General features: G+C 44.9%; 1 long non-coding RNA gene across 1 annotated transcript; it reads left to right on the top strand.

Moving 5' to 3' along the window:
- Positions 1-2,144: 2,144 nt before the first annotated feature.
- LOC144333146 (uncharacterized) lies at positions 2,145-21,129 on the top strand. The gene is made up of 4 exons (XR_013401546.1): positions 2,145-2,190; positions 3,349-3,769; positions 19,210-20,175; positions 20,266-21,129. It is a non-coding gene; the product is annotated as an uncharacterized LOC144333146 (long non-coding RNA).
- Positions 21,130-23,381: the final 2,252 nt, after the last annotated feature.

The raw sequence follows: 23,381 nt of genomic DNA, 5'->3' as shown, positions 1-23,381 counted from the left end.
ACTCACATGCTAATTTCCTCTGGAAATATCTCCACAGACATACCCCAAAATAGTGCTTCACCAGGTTTCTAGTTATTCCTTAATGCAGCCAAGTTGACCCCTGTGGTGTTATGATATGTACTGGTTTTTGTCCATGGTTCCTGGCTCATAACTCCCACAGTCCTTGTTACGGCCTTTTTAAGAATGGTGGGTGTGTTTGGCCTCGTGGGTGGCCTCTGACTTTCTCCTGCCCTCTTTTCACTCTAATGTTCCCCCACCTTTCTGACCGTGGATCTTAAGACCCTCCCATGATAGGGTCCCACCCTATATCCTAGGGGAAGGAATGGTGATATCATGAAGCTTCCGGAAAAACCCAAGAGGGACAGGGTTTGGGGAGCTTCTAGATAATTGAACACGTGAAAAGAAAACATCTTGGGCCCCCAAAATCACTAAGCTAAAGGAAAAAGTCAAGCTGGGGACTGCTTACAGCACACCTGTCTCCCGTTCTATTCAGTCGCCCCTCTGCTCACTGAAATAAATATATATCTGATGACCTCCTTTGGAGAGCCTCATAAGAAACTTAAAAGAATGCGACCATTTGTCTCTTATCTACCTATGATCTGGAAGCCCCCTCCCCACTTCGAGTTGTGCCACCTTTCCAGAGGGAATCAATGTTCATCTTACGACATATGTTGATTGATGTCTCATGTCTCCCTAAAATGTATAAACCAAACTGTGCTCTGACCACCTTAGGCACGTGTCGTCAGGACCTCCTGAGGCTGTCATGGGCGCGAGTCCTCAACCTTGGCAAAATAAACTTTCTAAATTAACTGGCACCTGTCTCAAATTTTCGGGTTTCACAAACACATGGAGACTCCCAGACGGTGGTGCCCAGGGAGGGCATGGAAGTTCTGCACCCCTACCCTTACCTTGCCGTATACAGTTCTTCATCTGAATCCTTTGCAATATCCTTTATAATACATTGGTAAATGTACGTAAGTGTTTCCCTGAGTTCTGTGAGCCACTCCAGCAAATTAATCAAATCCAAAGTGGGGGTTGGGGAACCCCAACTTGAAACCGATCTGCCAGAAGTTCCAAACTTGCAACTGGTTTGTGTGTGTAGAGAGGCAGTCTTGGGGACTGAGCCCTCAACCTGTGGGATACGATACTATCTCCAGGTAGATGGTGTCAGAACTGAATTAGAGGACACCCAACCGGTGTCTGCAGCTTGGTATGTGGGGAAACTGCCGCCCCACATTTGGTCACAGAAGCCTTCTGTGTTGATGGTTGTTGTGGTGTGAGAGTAGATGAAAAACTAAGCTTGAGTTTGAGAAGAGTTTTCCCCTACACATCACCTAAAATTAACCGTCACAGTCACACTCTGAAGTGGGTGGGTTACGATGTCAAGCTGTACATTTAGGGGGAGAAAACAATTTAACCCCTAACATGCTAAAGTGGCCACTTCCAAGCTGCTCCAGGAAGAGTGTGGGGTGTCCTGTAACCCCGAACCCAGAGGAATACTATGATGGATAGATAAAAGCGAAGCATTTCATTGCTTTTATCTGCTCAACATCTGTCTCCCTTTTCCTGGGTACACACCCTGACTTTTCTTTGAGGACTCACCCCATGATGCCTTAGCCCATATGGTTCAGATAGAATTGGTCCCACCCCAGATACAAGATAGGGTATACTTGCTGGGCACTGTGGCTCACGCCTGTAATCCCAGCACTTTGGGAGGCCTAGCGGGCGGATTACTTGAGGTCAGGAGATCCAGACCAATCTGGCCAACTTGGTGAGACTCTGTCTTTACTAAAAATACAAAAACATTAGCCGGGGTGATGGTGCAGGCACCTGTAATCGCAGCTACTTGGGAGGCTGAGATGGAAAGATCACTTGAACCCTGGAGGTGGAGGTTGCAGCGAGCCATGATCCTGCCACTGCACTCCTGCCTGGGCGACAGAGCCGGACTCCATCTCAAAAAAACAAAAACAAAAACAAAAACAAAAACAAAAAGAAAAAAATTGGGCACATGACCCAGGTCTAGCCAATCAGCATATTTCCTCCTCCAGCCACAGTGATTGGTTCCCTATGGGCACATGACCAAAGCTGAGCGAATGAGACTTAATTCTAGGAGCTGATAGGTTGGAAGCTTAGGAGGGCTGGGGACCATTTCTCCCATGAGAAAGAAGCCAGCGACGTGGAGGCAAACAGGTGAGAGATGTAGAGAGAGACCGAGCCCACTGACATGGTTATAGCCCCGGAATTGAGCTGTGCCTGAAGGTAACTTTAATGGTGGACTTTTCAGTTACAATACAGTCCCTTTTTGGTTTAATGCCAGTTCGATGTGGGATTAAGTGATTTGTAACCCAAAGTGTTCTAATCAATGTAATCATGCCTCCTTCTCCCTCCTGTTTGTGTACCTCGGTCATTCCAGGGAGCCGCCAGTAGGAAAACTTCACCAAGGAAAAGAGAATTTCTTTCAGCCTTCCTGCATTGTCTCAGAAGAGCCTGTTTCAAAGTCCCATTGGAGATGCCTGTAATTGGCCAATGAGAGCCAGCAGCCGGGTTGGGGATGCGTGCCAATAAATAACTCAAGCAGGCAAAACTCTCGGGGTTTTATAATTATGTGGAAAGACCTAAGATTTCTGTAAGCCAGGGGTCAGCAAATTAAAATTCTCCCAGGAGCTAAGGGCTTCTGAATGCCTGTTTCTGATAATCTTGTTTATGTCCTGGGGTAAATAAATCTGTCTTTTGTTCTGTGTTATTCAACTCTCAGCACTGTTTGTAATTAAAGGGGTGGAGGGTGGAGAAATGAGTGAGTTCTTTAATGGGCTCTGTTCTGGGTCACATGGAGTAAGAAAGAAAAGGCCCTCGTGAGTAGGGGTTGGGGTGGCCTGCTCTGCCCTGGGAAATGGTGATAAAACACTGGGCAGCTGTTGATTAAGTGCGAAAGGGGAGGAAATCCATCATCATTAGTGTAATCAATGAGCACAGGCCGGGTCCCCACTCGCTTGCGCTAGGGTTCCCCTGAGATATGGAAAGAAGCAGACAGAATGTCTAGTTTCAGACGTCCCCTCATGTCAAGAATCTCCAGGCAGAAGGGTCACTCATCCTCTCCTTTCCCTCACCTGCAGCTCTGGGGGTTGAGGAAAGGACAAAATAGAGCAAACAGAATCCTTCCAGATGGTCAGATAGTCCTGGTTTATAACAGAGTATGATAGAATTAGGTTAATGAACACAAATAATAGCAATAACAGATACCACAGCTAACACATGTTGAGACAGGCACTGTGTTAAGTGCAATATACACATGATTTCTTTGTTTTTCTTTTTTCTTTCTTCTTTTTTTTTTTTTTTTTTTTGAGACAGGGTCTCGCTCTGTCTCCCAGGCTGGAGTACAGTGGCAAGATCTCGGCTCACTGCAACCTCCGCCTCCCAGGTTCAAGCTATTCTCCTGCCTCAGCCTTCTGAGTAGCTGGGACTACAGGCACATGCTACCATGCCCAGCTAATTTTTGTATTTTTAGTAGAGACAAGTTTTCACCATGTTGGCCAGGCTAGTCTCCAACTCATGGCCTCAAGTGATCCGCCCACCTTGGCCTCCCAAAGTGCTGGGATTATGGGTGTGAGCCACCACACCTGGCCTATACCTGATTTCTTTTAATACTCTCAAGAATTGCTTGTTACAGGCACAGTAACCTGAATTTTATGGATGAAGAAATGGAGACCCATTTCCTTATGGATGAAGAAATGAAGAGAAGTTAAGCAACTTTCCAGAGGCCCCCCGGCGGGTAAGTGATGAAGCCGGCCCTCGTATCCGAGTTCCTGACTACAAAACTGCACTCCTCTCAGCTGCATCGTGCCGCCTGCATGCTTTCCTGCAGCTTTCCTCTGTCCTTTGTAGCTTTTCTACCCTTCCACCTAGTCTTGTCTCTCTGAGTCTCAGGGTTTTTTGTTGTTGTTGTTGTTGTTTTTAATCTGTAAAATGGGGATAACAGCACTTTTTTTGTAGCAGGGTGCTTGGATGCCAGCAACAGAAATAGACTTTGGTTAATGTAAGCAAACATAGAATGTAGAAATGAGCCATCAAGCCATGAAAAGATGTGGAGGAAACTTAATGAAATGCACATTGCTAAGAGGAAGAAGTCAACCGAAAAGGCCACACATGGTATGATTTCAGGGACGTGATATTTTGCAAAAGGCAAAACGATGGGGACAATAAAAGGATTAGGGGTTGTTAGGTGTTAGGACGGAGGAAGGGATGAGTAGGTGGGATTTTCAGGGCAGCAAAACGACTCTGTATGAGACTGTACTGGTGGGCACATGTTCTTACAGACTTTGGGTGATGATGTGTCAGTGTAGGTTCATTGGTTGTAACAATTGGACTGCGCTGGTGGGGGATGTTGACAGTGGGGGAGAATGTTGGAGGAGGGAGATATACGGGAAATCTGTATCTTCCTCTCAATTTTGTTGTGAATTTAAAACCGCTCTAAACAATACAGTCTATTTTTTAGAAACAAAATATATTGAAAGGATCATGGGGAACTCATGGATTTCTGGCCTCTTTTGAGCCTATGGAGGGAGACAGGTCCAGCTCCTACCGAGAACTGCCCAGTGGGGGATTCTCCTCCTACAGAGGAAGGGTGTTCAGATGCTGAGTACAAAAAATATCCCCCCAACCCCATCCCAATAAGGTTTTGTGGTGATGGATGTTTTCAGTGCCAGACCTGACACACAGTAAAAGCCCAGTAAATGGTAATTATTCTTATTCTTATTAATAAGAATATCCAGGAAGAGGCTGCTCAGCCTGTCTCCATGCCTGTGGTAGAAATTCTAGGCCACTTTTCCTGTGGGATGATTAGACTTCCTTTATGAACAGAGACACAAACCAAGCCAGCACACCCTCAGGACAGAAGGATGCTGGCACGTGTGCAGATTGGTCACTAAAGCGTGTCCTAAATTATGAAGAAATCAAAACAGATTGCATCTAATTTCTCACTGTTCCAAGCAAGAAATTACCTTTTTAAGTGGAACACCATGACTTTCAAGCTGTTTGCAAACACAGGTTTTTTTTTGGAGTGTTTTGTCTTGGGCTTGGATTGGCTTTCTTAAGTGGCTTGTTTGTTTCTGTGGGGTTAACTGGGTTTTCAGAGAGAAGAGCCACAAGAATCCACTTCTCTCACTTCTTCTTCATGCTGTTAGGAGCCTGGTGGGTCCCATTTCTCTTACAGGTTGTTCAGTGGGTTATGATAGGCAAAACACAGGTTTTGGAGCTACACAAATCTGGGTTTGAATCCTGACTCTACTGTTTCCTGCTGTACAGTAATTCCCCCTTATCTGCGGTTTCACTTTTCCCAGTTTCAGTTACCTGTGGTCCACTGCTGTCTGAACAGAGATGAATACATTACAGTGAGATATTTAGAAGAGAGATAGACCACATTCACATAACTTATTGCGGTACATTGTTATAATTGTTCTATTTTATTATTAGTTACTGTGGTTAATCTCTTACTGTGCCAAATTTATAAACTAAACTTTATTATAGGTTTGTTTCATAGGAAAAAATATATATATATACAGGGTTCAGTAGTATCCATGGTTTCAGACATCCGCTGGGCGTTGGGAATAAGGAGAGACTCCTGTATAGCCTTGGGTGATTCACTTGGCCTCTGTGAGCTCTGTTTTCTCATCTTAAAAATGGGATAATCATTATTTACTTCCTAGGGACTGTAGTGTCTTGCAGTAGCTGTTGCTTTTTCCTTGGGCTAATGCCAGCCTGCATAACACCATGTTATGAATTAGAACAATTGTAGCAGATGTACCTGGGGCCAGAGTTTATGGCTTGCTCCATAAACAGGGCACAGGCAGGATTTTATTCCTTCCTTATCCACTCAGCTGGTGCCCTTGTGCAGCATGCAACCTGCACAACTGTTCGTGGTGGCCCTGATTTTTAAATGACTATTAAGCTTCTCAAACCTTTCTTTTATTGGTAGACACAGACCCCTTGGTCAGAAGGATGGGAATATAGCTGAATTCTGACCAAATTACCTGACAACAGTGATTGGCCCAAAGAATGGCCATACGACCAAACAGTCCAATCAGAGTTTTCCCCTGGGACTGATAAACACATGTTGGGAAAAGTTAGCACTCTATGCCTGGGAAAACAGCAACCATATTCCTCTTCGTATGGGAGAGGCCTGTTTGTAGTATGAGTGTCTTAATCTGTTTTGTATTGCTATAACAATACCACAGACCAGGTAATTTATAAAGAAAAGAAACGTATTTCTTACAGTTCTGGAGGCTGAGAAGTCCAAGGTAGTGGGGCCTACATCTGGAGAGGGCCTTTGTGCTGTGTCATCCCATGAAAGAAGGGTAATTAAGTGCAAGAGCAAGAGGGACTGAAACTTGCTAAAATAAAGTCACTCTCGGCCGGGTGCAGTGGCTCACGCCTGTAATCCCAGTACTTTGGGAGGCCAAGGTGGGCGGATCACGAGGTCAGGAGATCGAGACCAGCCTGGCCAACATGGTGAAACCCCGTCTCTACTAAAAATACAAAAATTAGCCGGGCGTGGTGGCGCTCACCTGTAGTCCCAGGTACTCGGGAGGCTGAGGCAGGAGAATCGCTTGAACCTGGGAGGCAGAGGTTGCAACGAGCTGAGGTTGCACCACTGCACTCCAACCTGGCAATAGAGCGAGACTCCATCACAAGAAACAAAAACAATAAAAACCAAACAAACCAAAAAAACAAAGCCACTCTTGAAATAACAACCTTAATCCATTCATGAGGCCAGAGCCCTCATGACCCAATTACCTCTTGTTAGGCCCCACCTCCCAACATGGTTGCGTTTGAGATGAAGTTTCCAACACGTGAACTTTGGGGGTTACCTTCAAACCACAGCAAAGAGGAAATGAGAGATCAGCATGCAAATACACACAGAGATAAGAAAAAGAGAAGTCTGCTGGAACCCACCACTGGTGTCAGTCCTAAAGCTCTTCCTGTGATTTTTAAGCTCTAACTCAGTTCTCCTCTCAGTTACATGAGCCAAAACACACCCTTTTTGCTTGAGCTAGTGTGAGTTGGCTGTCTGACGCTTGTAACCAAAACTGTCCTGATAACTGGGGAGTTGCTGTAAGATGTGTTAGGTATGGAAAATCCTTTGCTCAAAGTGGCACTCCAGTACAAGAAAAAAAAATAACTGGGCCTGGTGGCAGGTGGCTGTAATCCAAGCTACTTGGGAGGCTGAGGCAGGAGAATCGTTTGAACCCTGGAGGCAGAGGTTGCAGTGAGCCGAGATCACACCACTGCACTCCAGCCTGGGATGACACAGCAAGACTCTGTCTCAAATAAAATAAAATAAAATAAAATAAAATAAAATAAATCAAAGTGGCACTTCACAAATAATAGCTGTGTTATTGCCACACTGTACCACATGGGAGTCCCACCAGTTTGCTTCTTTGGAGTGAAAGGAGGACATGTTTCATTAGATTTGGGATATCAGATATGCCAGTAGCCCTTGATTTCATGCCATGGCGGACATCAGTAATCCATTAGCAGAAAACATTAATTCATAAAGGCTATGGTGTATGTTTGTTTGTTTGTTTTTGAGACGGAGTCTCGCTCTGTCCCCCAGGCTGGAGTGTAGTGGCATGATCTCGGCTCACTGCAACCTTTGCCTCCTGATTCAAGCGATTCTTCTGCCTCAGCCTCCCGAGTAGCTGGGATGACAGGCACCAGCCACCATGCCTGGCTAATTTTTGTATTTTTAGTAAAGACGGGATTTCACCATGTTGGCCAGGCTGGTCTTGAACTCCTGACCTTAAGTGATCTGCCTGCCTCGGCCTCCCAAAGTGCTGGGATTACAGGTGAGCCACCGTGCCTGGCCAGTGTTTTTAACTTCTTGCGGTTTGATTGTTTTTGCTCTACCTGGGAATGGTCTCAGGGTCTTTCCTACTAAGTGCTATAGGCAGTTGCTACTAATGATTTGGAAATGAGATAGGAGATGAAACCAGACATTTTGATTTTTGGCAATTTTTGACAAAATCCATTGCAGTCCATTTTTTAAGGCTCTAACTCATGGAAGCATGCCTACACAGGTGAGACAATGTTGCTTTAAATTAATGCCAGAAGATAAGGTACTCAGAATAGCACCACAGCAGCCTAAATGGCTAATGAAGTTTGGCAGAAGGTTTTTATGAGCATGTGTAGAGCGTCTGGGTCAGACAGCAAGCAAATTCCCAAAGACACAGGAAAAGATTAGCTGGACTCCACTTCCTTGTAATCTTTTGGGGCTGGGGAGAGGGTGTTGGTGAATATTCCATCCAGAGGAAGACTTTTTGGTGGAATAGAAAAAGAAGAAAATAAATTTGAACTAAAAGGAGAGTGTAAAAAATTTCAGAAGTAACACAAAAATGAAGAATGAACACAAAGCTTTAAAAAAGTCCTCCTAATTAATTTTTCCCATTTTCATTTCCCAGAGGTAATCTATAGTGAGATGTGTGTCTTTCAAGATCTCAGTGCCACAAGTAATACATGCTTAACATAGAAAAATCAGAAAAATCAGATAAGCAAACAGAAAGATAAAGTTTCCACAGCTTGGAGATAACCAGGGAGAACATGCTGATGTATTTCCTTTCCGCTGTGTGTGTGTTTGTATGTGTTCATGTGTGTGTGTATGTTTTCAGAAGAAATATTCATCAAATACCTATCGTCATGTGACCAGCCTTCTCGGAAAAAAAGGATGAGCAAAATCCTATCTTGGCTGCTAGGTCTCAGTGACTGGTTGTTGCAAATAGCTGTGGCCTTTTCTTCACCATTCCAGGGTCTGCTCGGCTTTGTTTTGCCAATGGAACAGTGAGGATGGTGTAGGAGACTCCTAAGAGGGATGGATCATCTCCAGTGTGCACATTTCCTATGACAAAGTCCTGTGTAAAGGGCCCCCAAGAACTCTAGGATATAGTTCCTATTGCACAGATGAGGAGACTGAGGCTCCGGGAGATGAAGTCACTTGCCCAAGATCACCTAGCTCATAAGGGGCAGAGCTACTATGCTGCTTTTCCTGCGATAGCCCTCTTAGGAGTAGGCCAACCTGAGAAGTGGGGTGAGCTCACAGTTGCAAGATGGTAGGAGGGATGGCATGGCACAGGGGTTCAGAAAAAGCCTTCGGAGTGTGATAAATCTGGATTTGAATCTTGACTATGCAGCTTCCAAGTCCCAAACCTCATTTAGCTCATCTGTGAAATGGGGGATCATTAACCTATTTACCTCACAGAGTGAAGGTTAAACGGGCTCATGTATGTGAAATGCCTATAAGAGCTCGGGACAAGGTAAATTGCTCGGTAAGTGTTACTGGCTGTTTCTGGAAAACCATGATTTAGGGAGACATATCTTCCTGGTGGGATTAGGTGACACCTGTTCCTTCTAGGGACTGTGGCTCTGTTTCTGATTGACTTGGGCATGGGTTGCTAGCACCATTGTTCCTGGGACTTTAGAAAAAAACAAAACTTGCTCCATAACCCCACAGGCTTCTCTTGTTGCAGTGACACTGGAACTGGGGAACTGGGGAGGAGGTGGGACTATGGGGATGATTTCCCTGAGGAACCTCCTAGGTGGGCCTGACTCACTTGCTTCCCTGGCATTCTAAGCACGCTCTGAATTCCAAAACTCTCCTGCATTCTGGCTTTGTGCTATCTTCACCCCTTTACCCTTTCTCTGAAATTCTTTTCCTCTCTTCTCTCTGCTTACCTGATTGGAACCCTTCTAGTGCCTGGCACAGAGTCTAACACTCAGTCGATGATGGCTGAAGATTGAATGAATGATGGAAACATTAAAGGCCTGGCAGATAGAGCGAGCTGGGGAATGTCGAGGAAGGCACTTCTCTGGGTCAGTTACCATCTCGGTATGAAAAGCATAATGATACCACCAAACTTTTGGGTTATCGGGAGGATTAAATATAGACTCTATGTAAGGCGCCTAGCACAGTGCTCAGTAAGTGATATCTGCAATGGTTGTTCCTGCTCACCTCTCCTTTTTCCTTTTTTGGGGACTTTCCACACAAGAAATCCAGTTTTCCATGTGTGGTGACTTGATGGAGTCAGAAAAGAGAAAGATACTCTTTTCTGTTCTGATTCCTGCCCCAGTCCTGATGCCTAATGCATGATATTTAGACACCTCTACTTGCAGTTTCTTCACCCTCACCGTCCTGTCTTGCTTCCTTTCAGCCTTGTCTCTAACTACGGCCACTCACAAGCCCTGCGACGGGTCCCTCCACTCCCCCCAAAACACTCTCCTCTCTTCTATGTCTTCTGTAACTTACAGAGTTCCAGAAGGGTTAAACAGGAAAAACACAGCAGGACTCCGTAGCTACCCTGGGTGGGGCATTTGATCAGAATTCATGAAAAGTGTCGTAGAGTCGCTTCCTTCGGCTCAGCAGAGCAAATCTGATCAAGCTCAGCCTGGACATAATGTTGACCAGCAGCTGGGAAGGACAGGCCCACTGATTTCCTTCACTGGTACAGTGGGGATTGATGAAAGTGGCCATGTAAGTAAGCTGAGTTCTCTGGCCACTCATCCGTCTTCAGAGCATTCCTACGTGTGAAGACAGTGTTTTTAGATCACTTTACGGATCCATTTTACAGATTGAGCAACTGAATCTCAGATAAATTAATGAGTAGAAAACTGATTTGGAGGAAACTGGCATGAAACAAAAGGGGCAGCTATTCTCTTTGACGTCTTGGAAATGTGTGAAAATGCTACACTTGCCCTATAGGGAACTGGGATGCCAAATTTGATTTTAGATAAAAAGCTCACATGTCACACAAGATTACTTTTCTCAGGACCCACGTGGGGCAGAGCTAGAGCATGAGGAGACAGCAGAAAGGAAAAGAAAGGAATCTTCTTATCCGATAATGAAAAAGTATTTTTAGCTCTGACTATGTTTACAGACTGTGTAACTAAGGATTCGTGCCAAAATTGGGAGATGTCTTCGGTGTGTAAATGATCTGGCAATGTTTGCAGTAAATTCAGTAAGAGAACCAGAGCCGTCTGAACATAACTGAGGAACTGAGAGGATGTTAAAGGAAAATAAGGATGATGATGATGATGGTGATAATTACTATTTTTCTGTGGGCCAGTTACCATAATCAGCATATTAAATTTAAATTTAGTTCTGCTTCTCCAAAACTTGAAGGTAGGTATTTTTATTTCCGTGTTTCAGATGAGGAAATTGAACTTCAGAGAGGTGAGGTGACCTGCCTGAGGTCACACGCTAGTAAGTGACAGAGTTGCAATTCAAACCCTAATTTATATGAGCTTAAAGCCCACTCACCTTCTGTTGTATTACCCAGGCCTTGGGTTAGGTCCTAGGGAGTCAAAGATGAGTTGAGACACAGTCCCTGCCCTCAAGGAGCTCTGTGTTTTACAGAAAAAGGAGCTAGCTCAGCTAAAGAGTTCCCTATTGAAGTGTGTATCAGGTATAAATAAAACAGCTCATCTCCATTGCCCTTGGGTAAAGAAAGAAACCAGTGAATGCATAGGTTGTGTGTGGGTATCCCTTCGTCTTAGTTCTGACTTTATTTTTTTGGCATCTGCATGAGGCGTCCCAGGGCACTTTCCCTAAACCCCGGAGGAACAGAAGCTCTACCTGTGTCTGTACTGTGCCTGGGACCTGAGCTCTGGGTGAGCAGTCCTCTTTGCATGATGATGCTGGTGCAGGCGGCAGACAGTCTTGACTCTCACCCCAACTTCCCTCCCCAACCCACCGTGATGTTTAGCTTCAGAAAGACAAATCAGCAAATCTCCTTCTCAAATTGCCGTCCAACGGGGAAAAGAAAGATGCTCTTCCAGGAGCCAGCATCATGATCACAACATGTGCAGTTTTCCTGTGGCTGACGACCCAGCAGTGGTGCTGTGGAGGGCCCCTCATGCTCCACTCTGGTTTATAGACCTTGCTCCCAGCCACTCATTTCCTCCTCCTAGCCTGTCCAGCCCAGGGCTGATAACCAAGAGCAACCCTCTTGGCATTTAGCTCTGAAAGTCTGGTTTAACCTTCACCTGCACAAGCAGCTCATAATAACAAGAGCAACCACTTAGTGAGTGCCTTTTGGAGGCTTTCCATGTACAATGCCTATTGGATGTTTTCTCTAAATAGCCCGTATATTGAAAGAGCAGAGATGTAGGATACAGTCATAAAGCTACTTTTGTTGCCCCCTCCCCTATTGTGTAATCCCAGGACCAGTCCCCTCTGCCTCTGAATGAATGTCAGCCAGGCCCCTTTGTTACATATTTGTTATTTGTAGGTAATAAAAATGTCATTGGCATCTGTGGTCCCCCACACCACTTTAGTTCAGTGATTAATGTGTCCAGTCCAGCGCAGGGTCATGCCTCTGACTTCATTTGCTCAGACTTGCTGCAGGCAGAAGCTGCAGTGGGAAATGGATACCGTCAGCTTCGTGAGTTTTCTCTAAGAAAGTGGTAATTTTGCCCTCCCATCTCTTCCCCAGCCAGGCTGCCCTTGCCCCTTTAAGGTTGGTGAGGGCACAGTGGGAAGAGACAAGGGGTAGAAAAAGGTCCGGCTTAGCTGGGACTGCTGCTGTGAGCTGGGTCCTGCAGGATGCCACTCTCTCATGGTGAGTTCGTGTGAACTTTGGAACTCTGTCTCCATTGGCTTCGAAACACAAGATCTTTGTAGGGATTAGAAAAAAAGGGATCAGACACAGCCTCATGTATGCTCAGCTTGGCAAATGGATGCTGTCTTGTGCAAGTTAGAAAAAGCCTTTCCCTTTCTCTAGGTTTCTGTAAGCCCGCATGGGCATGTACATCGTAAGAGCGGAACATGGCTGGATGTCTGCAACACTCTTGAGCGAGAGCTTTTGTTCAGTGCACTGAGGACACGTCCATCTTCAGGGATGCTGTATGCAGGTCTCTTACCTGTAGTTCTCCGCACTGGAGCTGCACGAGCTTCACATTCCAACTGTCCAGCCATGCATGACATCCCCTTCACAGAGGCTCATCATGCGTGCGAAGATCAGGCAAAACATCTTTCAAATATCCCTAGGTCAGCTTGCTTGTACACACTCTCTCTCTATCTCCTGCCCCCCACAGAAAACACTGACCTTTGGTGGAAGTGCGGCTGCTTGCCAGATTGAAGCCCTCTTCAGCTATCCCTGGGCCCCTTGGATTTCTCAGGTGCAAGTCAGACTCCAGTCCACAGGGTTCCCCAATCACTAGGGGACAGAAATCAAGCTCTCCAAGACCTCTCTGCAGAATCCCTTTCATCAGGCTTCAGGTGGGAGGAGTGCACCCCTGCTGTCCCCCGAGAGATGACAGTTGGCCTTTCTGCATTGATATGGTGAATCCTGATGGGGCACTGACCACTTCTGCTGGTGTTCAAATGGGACACATTGTCTCAGTTTGGACTGAGTCCTGTAAAACAGCCATCCCCAAACTTTTTGGCACCAGGGACTGGCTTTGTGGAAGAGAATTTTTCCACAGACCGGGTCGGGGGATGGTTTTGGGATGATTCAAGCACATGACATTTATTGTGCACTTTATTTCTATCATTACATTTTAATATATAATGAAATAATTATATGACTCACCATAATGTAGAGCCCGTGGGAGCCCTGAGTTTGTTTTCCTACAACTAGACGGTCTGATCTGGGGGTGATGGGAGACAGTGACAGATCATCTGGCACTGGATTCTCATAAGGAGCGTGCAACCTAGGTCCCTCGCATGCACAGTTCACAATAGGGGTTGTGTGCCTATGAGAATCGGATGTTGCGCTGAGCTGACAGGAGGCAGCACTCCGGCAGTGATGAGAGGGATGTGGAGCAGCTGTAAATATAGATGAAGCTTTGCTCGCTCTCTGCCTGCCCACCTCCTGCTGTGTGTCCCTGCTCCTAACAGGCTGTGGCCTAGGGCTTGGGGACCCCTGCTTTAAGAAAGCCAAGAACAAAACAGTAAATGCCAACTCATCCAATGCTCCAAAGTGAGGTCCAAGACTCTCAACATGACCAGCAAAGGAGGTGGCCAGAACTTGTTTCATGTGCCTTTAGCCTTTCCTCTAATTTGAGGGCATAAAAGAGTCCATGTTGAAGCGTGGAGAGGGGAGAAAATTGGAAGGGAGATTTTTTAGATAGAATTGATGGAGTTCTGTGCCATGTTCTCTCCCAAAACTGGCAGTAGAAGTGGTCAGTGCCCCATCAGAATTTATCATAGCAACCCTGAAAGGCCAACTGTCATCTCTCAGTATCGCCATCTCTTGGGGGCTTTCTCTGAAGATGAGGAAGACCAGTCTGCCCATTCCCAAGGAGACCAGAAGTGCCAGGGAATTAACATCCTCCGGGAGAAGCCATCAGCCAATGACTGATGGGAGTTGGTATATAAAGCTCCCAGATCCCTCACTGCTGAGTTGGAAGAACATTGAGGCATGTATTCTGCATGCTTTGCAGAGTCCCTAGGAAGTTATTTTTGATGCCCATCAAAATGGTATTTGGCTTGATTTTAAAAACCTTTTATTGTTTTTTTCTCTTCTCTGACTCTTTTCCCCCATTATATGGTTTGACTCTGTGTCCCCACCCAGATCTCATCTTGAATTGTACTCTCATAATTCCCATGTGTTGTGGGACAGACCTGGTGGGAGACAATTGAATCACGGGGACAGTTTCCTTCATACTGTTCTCATGGTAGGGGATAAGTCTCATGAGAACTGATGGTTTTATAAGGTGTTTCTGCTTTCAGTTCTGCCTCATTTTCTCTTGCTGCCACCATGTAAGAAGTGCTTTTGGCCTTCTGCCATGATTGTGAGGCCTCCCCAGCCACGTGGAACTATGATTCCATTAAACCTATTTTTCTTCCCAGTCTCAGGTATGTCTTTATCAGCAGCGTGAAAACAGACTAATACATCTCACTCCTCTCCCATCACTTCCCAAATAAAGTACTTTACTCACATCCTGATCTCAGGGTCCCTGATATGTTCTGGCTGTGTCCCCACCCAAATCTCATCTTGAATTGTAGTTCCCATATAGGAGGGAACTGGTGGGAGGTAATTGCATCAAGGAGGTGGTTACCCTCATACTGTTCTCATGATAGTGGGTGAGTTCTCACAAGATCTGATGGTTTTGTAAGGGGCTTCCCCCTTTGCTCAGCACTCACTTCTCTTAGCTGCCGCCATGTAAGACATGCCTGTTTCACCTTCCACCATGATTGTAATTCCCCTGAGGCCTTTCCAGTCATGAGGAACTGTGAGTCAATTAAACCTCTTTCCTTTATAAATTACCCAGTCTTGGGTATTTCTTCATAGCAGTGTGAGAATGGATGAATACAATCCCTTTCTGGTGGAACTCAAACTAAGACAAAGCCCTGTTATTCAGATAATACCTTTATTCCTAGCACATCTCTAATCCTTTCCTAACTTTGCAAAATGGGTTTCTTTCTTTCTCCACTGAGGAAGCAGAAGATCCATATGACTCCACAAATATACTCTTTTCCTCACACCACTCTGCTCCCCAGCAGCTGTAAGCCATTCCAGCCAGCAGAATACAATTCTTTAACTGGCCACCCATAGCCTCTGTTTAATCTAGCACTTTCTTGATGTTCAGAACCTTGGTTCTGAATCATGTGCTCAGTGCTATTCCTCACTCTCTGCTGCATCCTGCTTTTGATACCCGCAACGTCTAGTTTCTGTTAGCCCTCTGGATGCAACGCTGGATGCTGTCTCCCTGGCCCTTGACTTTGACTCACCACCCAGCTCCACTGCCCTAGACTTGTCTTGACAAATGCTCTTCCTAGTTGGACTGAGTTCCAGGACTCCTGGTCTCGATGCTATCCGCTATGGATGATGTTCTGGTTGGTTCATATCATGGCTGTCCCTCTGTGCCCTAACAATTCCTATCCTCAGCTGGAGCAAAATGAATTTTTATCCATTGCTTAAAATTTGAAAGCACATCCAGGAAGTTGCGCATACTAGCTGAGCAAGCCGAGTGCATATTGGGAGAACTTGGACACCACTGCTGGGAATTGGCTAAGTGGGAAGATTTTAATTGTTCCCAGGCTTGTCGCATCCACCTAATTTTCTCTAATGAGCACACACAAAGCAACAAGGAGAGGTGCGGGGTTGGATGGCAATTCAGTGCCTCATAATGCCAGATGAATTGCGGTGCCTGCTCCACAGTATTGCATTTGCCGATGTCTGGGAGACAGTCTCCATGGATGCTAATTCAATTATGCTGAAACATAGAAGGAAATTGTCAGCCAAATTGCTGCCACGCTGCCGAGCTGTACCTCGTTCATGTCCCCCGTGCTGTTTTCTGCTGATTCAGCAGCACACAGAGGCTGGTCTAGTCTGAGAATGACCAGGGGCTGTGTTCCATTTGGTATGGTTCTTCAGGCAGACTTCCCATCTTAGACTTCCAAATAGAGAATCTATTCCTTATTAAACTTTTCCTTTCCTCCTTTCACTCGGGCAACACCTCTTGTTGCTTATTCATCGTCAACAACAAAAATATATGATAAGCTTAAGAGAACTATATTGTTCGACTAGTAAATCTTGGCTGAGCATCAGTTAAAGACTGAGAACACAGCAGGGAACAAAAATGGGCATAAATCCATGCCTTTAGGAGTTTACGGTCCTGTCTCACTTTCCAAGGAGGGAAGATTATTGAGTCAGTTTCAAGGCTTTCTTTGCTTTCTAGAATCTGGATAATGGATAAATGTGAAAACTCAAAAGAGATAGAAAGGCTCAGTCGATTCATAGGAGAAACTGCTGCATGGGAAGAGAAGACTAGGGAACACAAGCCAGGGGGCATGGCTAGATTTGGAGATTTTAGGGAGTTTATAAAAGAGAAGAGAAGAATGTACTGGAGCGTTTTGTGGGGAACACGATGAGATGGAAGTGCATTTCAAGCTTTGCTCTATTGTATGAATGGAATGCCTCTGTGCTCTGTGATATTTTTAAAGAGACTTCAGCAATTGCAGTTTTTTTTTTTTCTTTTTTAGACAGAGTCTTGTTCTGTCGCCCAGGCTGGAGTGCAGTGGTGCAATCTCGGCTCACTGCATCTTCTGCCTCCCAGGTTCAAGCGATTCTCCTACCTTAGCCTCCTGAGTAGCTGGGATTACAGGCACGCACCACCATGGCTACCTAATTTTTGTATGTTTAGTAGAGACAGGGTTTCACCGTGTTGGTCAGGCTGCTCTTGAACTCCTGGTGTCATGATCCACCCACCTCAGCCTCCCAAAGTGCTGGGATTATAGGCGTGAGCCACTGCACCTGGCTGTAATTGCAGTTTTAAACTTGTTTTTTTTTTTTTTTAAAAAAAAATCAATTGGTCAACAAATATTTATTGAATGCCTACTATGTTCCAGGTACAAGACAGTTGCAATCTTTTCCTTATCTGGCATGTCATTCCAGGGGAAACAGGACTGAATACATGATAAGTACACATATGAGAAGGATGGAACTTCATCCAGGAAGGCAGAGAAGCCTTGGCTGAGCAAATGAGATTTCTGTTGAGCTCTGAAGGATTAGGAGTTTGTCAGGTAAAGAGACATGGGTGGGGAGTACGGACAGTTTCAGATACAGGTAATGACTTTTGAGAGGGATTCATGGAATGAAAGAATCCAGTTTATTGGCCAAAGCTGTCCCATCAAAAGTAACAATGCTGTGAACTTCTCCACCAGACTCTTCTCAATATCTAGTTTCTAGTTTCAATGAAATTGAATATTCTCGGGTGAGTTCCTATAATGTGGGCCTGAATCTATCTTGCTCCCAACCTCTGCAGCTGATTCTACCCCTGCCGCTATTGTCAAGGAAACAAATTGAGATAAAGCTGATGGTAGATGGGGCAGCGGGTGGAAATTGCTTTTCAGACTGACTGGCTGGCTGCCAGAACGGAGGTTTCTTTGAATAAGGTTCTGTGCTATGGTGGCTTCAAGGCTTTATATTTATTCGGCACGTACTGTGTGCCCAGTTCTGCGTCAAGTCCAAGGAAACAAAAATGAATAGAAGACGTGGTTTGGTTCTGCTAACATCTGTCACAACTGTAAAAAAGGCTTTCACAGTGTCTTAACGCCCTGAGACTATGACAGTGTTACTTGGTAGGTGACTTCCAGAGCTCCTTGGGGAGGTCAGACCGACCTGAGTTGGAATATAGGCTGTACCTAATAACAGCTGTGTGACTTTAGGTGAGTTAATTCTCCTGTGTTTAAGTTTTTCATCTGTTAAAATGAGGATTATAACACCCGCCTGAAGTACTGTAGTGAGGCTTAGAGATAGCCTGTGTGTCACTCACCTGGCGAATAAGCGGGATTCTGTAGAGTGTGAGAAGATACCCTCACTGTTTTCTCCACTGTCCATTGGCAAGGCCCTGGTGAGCCGAAGCTTTCTCTGCTCATGGGTAAAATTTTGAGCAGCCCCCATCACTTTGCTGGCTATTCCTGGATAATAAAATGTCCTGAAGTCATTTTTCTCACAGAATAGTTCTGTGTCAGTAATTAAAATGCCTGCTCTTAAGTAATGGTTAAAACTCCGAGTTCCATTTAAAGTTAAACCTTCTTTCAAGCAAACCAACTTTTTTTTAACAAAAGACATTTCTGAAATAATTGGAGAAATTTGAACAGTAACTGAATAGTAGATGAAATTAAGGTGTACTTAATTGAATAATGGTACATACGATATGTGGATATTTACACTGAATTACTAAAGATGAAGTAATGTGTCTGAGATTTGCTTTTCAAAAACTAGTGGTTTGGGGGTAAAGGGTTGGGGTATAGGTGAAAAAAGAACGATCATGTTTATCTTATTATTTTTTGTTATCCTATCCCCTACTTTTACAAATGCTTGAAAATGTGTACAATAAAAGTTTGAAAAAGATTTAAAGCATCTTTCCTCCACAATCTTATATAATTCACATGTTGTATAGTACATAAGTCTAGTGGGTATTGTTTATGTCATATACATTGTCAATCTATGTATTTATTATAACAATTCTTTGGCTGATGGCAGTGGCCTGTTGTTTTAATAAAATCAGTATATTTTATTATACTGGTAGATAAACTTCTGTGATAGCCCCCTAATTATCTTCTGCTCCTGGTATTCACATCCTGCGTAATCACGTCCCCTTGGGGCTGGACCTAGTGATTTTGTTCTGATGAATAGAATAGTAAAAATGATGGAATGTCACTTCCAATATTAGATTATAAAAGACTATCTTTTATCTGGCACTACCTCTCTCCAGCTTTTCTCTCTTGCTTATTCTGAAGAAACAAGCTGCCTTGTTGTGAATTACCCTGTGGAGAGACCCACATGTTAAGGAACTGGGAGCATGACCACTGGCTAACAGCCCTAGAGTGATTGAATCTTTCCAACAACCACTTGCATGAGCTTGGAAGAGGATTATTCCCCATTCAAACCTTCAGCTGAGACTGCAGCCCTGACGATACCTTGATTGCAACCTGGTGAGAGATCCTGAGCCAGTGGACTCAGCTCAGCTGTGCCTGGATTCCTGACCCACAGAAACTGTCAGATAATAAATGTTTTAAACTACCAAGTTTTGGGGAAATATGTTATGCAGTAATAGACAACAAATAGATTATATAATGACAAACTTCAGATAAATGGAGGTAAAGTTCTTGGAGTGGGTACTTTTTTTTTCTAGTTCAAACAAAGAAGTAGTATCAGTGTGGGTTAGCAGTAGCCCTGGTCGCCCCTCTGTCAGCTCAGATGTTGGGGAAGGGGGTTGTCGTTGGCTTCCTTGGGTCCTCACCTTTGCTCTGATTGCTAGCCAAAGGCCCAAGGGAGCAGAGGGAGGAGAGGTGAGGGCAGATAAGGGCTCTCTTGACCAGTAGTGTCACAGTTTGGCATTGGTGCTCTCTGCCTGGCAGGTATTTAAAGTTCCTTCAGGTTTGGCAAGTGATCAAAGCTGAGTCAATTCTTTGAGGTGTATTGTGGATTCTTTGAGGTCCCCGTTAGTGGTGTCCACGCTTCATAGTCCCCCAATTGTTCACCTGAGAACTGTGTTCAGGTGGGGATTCTTCAGTTCCCCTCCTGTGGTGCCTCTTTCCCAGATCCCATGCCAGGTGGTAGCTGTCAGTACCTCTTTCTACTCCTTTTAGGTAGGATGCTTCTAAGACACCTCCATTCCAGTTTCTGCACATCTGCTTGACTCCTGGGAAGCTCATGCATCCTTGGCACCTGGATCAGGGTAAGTCCTGCTTCTAGTGCTATCCTCAATCCTCATCCTGAGATCTCGATAGTCTCCAGCCGTGGTCTGACTAATCTATACATTTTTCAGGTCTCAATCAGATGCCAGTCTCCCCAGACTTAGGGAATTCACAGCAAACTAGAGATATTTCCTGTAAGTTCCTCTCACCAGGCAAGGCTGTGGTCAGAAGTCATTGCCTTTCTCCTCTTCCAAGGCGACTGAGACTAATTTCATACTGGATTACTTTCTCCAGAAAAATCCTTTCCCCAGTTTCCAGCTTCAGTCTTTTCAGAGATGGCCGTTGGACCAAGAGTCAGAAAACTATTTCCATTTAGACCCTTTGCAAGGTTAGAAATGTCAGGTATTTGAACATTTCGTTTTGTTTTTGGCCCGTGGAGCCTCAGCTGAAACCAAGACCCAAACGTTCCATTTTAGCATCCTGTTATATGCATACAGCTGCTGTTCAGTCCATGGTGCTTTGTTACTTTTACGTTGTTGTGGGAGATTTACCGCACTGATGGACCTCATCAATGGTGTCTCTGGATCCACACTCTTTGCCATGACTTGTTAGCCCCTCTCATCAAGGGTTGAAGTCTATTTCCCAATCCTTGGATTTGGGCTAGTCTTGGGATTGCTTTGACCAACAGAATGCGGCAGAAAGAACATTATACCTTTTCTGAGCCTGGAAACAAGAGACCCTGCATGAATTGGGGCTGTCTCTTGGAGTTCTCCTGCTGTCCTGTGAATAAACCCGTGGGTAGAATGACAGACCATGTGAATAAGAGCAGAATCAGCTCAGTTGTCCCAGATATGTGAGACAGCCCCACCAAGATCGGCAGAGCCACTTAGCCTGACCACAGAGACATGTGCGAACCCCGCCAAGCTCAGCTCAGATGATCAGAGCTGCCCAACTGACCCACTGACTTGTGAGTGAAAATAGTCAATTGTTACCGTGTACTACTGGGGCTTTGTGGTTGGTTGTTATGCAGCATTATGGTAACCGATACATTGTACTGGGTAGCTAAGGAGGGGGTGTTTTTTGAGCAGAGGACCCTCTCAAATATCAGGTGACAAAACTGACTGCTGGCTTGGCCTTGTCATCCATGCACATCCCTTCCGGAGGAAGACTGTTTTTCTTTTCCTTAGGCACCCTCAGCTTCAGCCTGATAGATTCCTCCTGGGCTTGTCAAAACTTTCCAGAATGCAATACGGCAAACAGGGATTCCTCTGGCAGCTTGTTAGGATAATTGAAATGTGGGTGGAAGCTCATTAAGCTCCCCTTTGTCAACATTCTTCCTTCCAGGCCTGGAGAAGCTGTGAGTTCTGTCACATCCCATTAGCTCTATGTCTGGGTAGTTTCCGCACCTTTCCAGGCAAATCAAACACGCGGGGTCCACGTTCAAGGGAGAAATAAATTTATTCCCATGGAGAGGGGTGTGTTTACGGAAATGGAGAGACATGTGCACATCAGGCTGGGGTGGATGATGAGAAAGAGAATGAGAAGATCTAAGAATGCTTTGGAAGTATAATATATACAGCAGATTGCTGCTCTATGTATTAAAAATCTAGCATTTGAAGTCTGTTCTGAACATCCTCAAGTTCCCTTCTATTCCTACCTCAGCGGGCCCCCTACAAAACGCTATCTTTATGGAAAAGATTTTGGAGTCAGAAAGACTTTTGTTCAAATCCCAACTGGGCCATAGAAATAATGCTAGTAATAATGTGAACTGGTATGGAGCATGTTTTGTTTGCCAGGCTCTGTGCTGTGAGTTTTACATAGAAATAATCTCATTTAATCCTAGACAGGAATCTCCCTAAGATCAGGGGTGATGCTTGTTTTTTTTTTTTTATTTTAGATTTTTGAGACAAGGTTTTGTTCTGTTGCCCAGATTGTAGTGGTGTGATCATGGCTCACTGCAGCCTTGACCTCCCAGGCTCAAGTGATCCTCCTGCATCAGCCTCTCGAGTAGCTGAGACTAGAGGTGTGTGCTACCACACCTGGCTACTTTTTTTTTAAAATTTTATTTATTTATTTATTTTTGAGACAGAGTTTCGCTCTTGTTGCCCTGGCTGGAGTGCAATGCTGTGATCTCGGCTCACCACAACCTCTGCCTCCCGGGTGTGAGTGATTCTCCTGCCTCAGGTTCCCACGTAGCTGGGATTACAGGTATGTGCCACCATGTTCAGCTAATTTTGTATTTTTAGTACAGATGGGGTTTTTCCATGTTGGTCAGGCTGGTCTCAAACTGCCAACCTCACGTGATCCATCCGCCTCGGCCTCCCAAGTTGCTGGAATTACAGGCATGAGCCACCACGTCTGGCCACCTGGCTAATTTTTTATATTTTAGGGAGATGGGGCTTCACTATGTTGCCCAGACTGGTCTGAAGCTCCTGGGCTCAAGTGATCCTCCCACTCTGGCCTCCCAAAGCGCTGGGATTACAGGGATGAGCCACCATGTCCAGCTGTGATGCCCATTTTGGTTTCCGGTATAGATCCAGTACACAGCACAATTTTTTGCATTAGATGTTCAATGAGTGTTTAGTGAACAAATGAATGAATGACAATCCTGTGAGGTGGAGCTAACTACTCTTTAAGATAAAGAAACAGAGGGTCTGTAACTGACCTACATTTCCCCAGCTAGTGAGTGGCAGGAGGGGCTTTAAGCCAAAAATGCTGCTTTCAGGTGCCATTATTTCATTTAGTCCTCGGAGTGTCTCTAGGATTCCTGGAGAATGGGAATACTAACAATGCATATCTCACAGGGCTGTTGTGACAGTCACGTAAGTCAGGGAAGTAAACATATAAGAGATTACCTGGCACACAATAACAGCACACACGCTGGCTTTGTTTATCTTAATGTTTGTTTGTGTCTTTGTTTCCTAATAAAGTGTCGAGGGGGTGGGTGGAGGGGGAGAGTAGTGAAAAAGGGACGATGCACCTCATGGTGCATGGAACCGAAACAATACAAGTTCAAATCTTGACTCTGCCACATAATTGTTGCACCACCTGTTTAAAGCCACGTACAATTAACGTTGTCATATCTACCACATAGTATTCTTCTATCACTGGGCTGTGACTTCCAGATCGTGTGGGCATGGGAACAAAACCACCTTATCATTAAATGTTTTGCTATCAACAAACACCATATGCTTGTGCAAATCAATCAACAACAATTTGTTTAAAAATTTTAATAACACAAAACCTA

This window comes from Macaca mulatta, chromosome 11 (genome assembly GCF_049350105.2).
Source record: "Macaca mulatta isolate MMU2019108-1 chromosome 11, T2T-MMU8v2.0, whole genome shotgun sequence".
Lineage (NCBI taxonomy): Eukaryota > Metazoa > Chordata > Mammalia > Primates > Cercopithecidae > Macaca > Macaca mulatta.
This window is presented reverse-complemented; position numbering and strand designations above follow the sequence as displayed.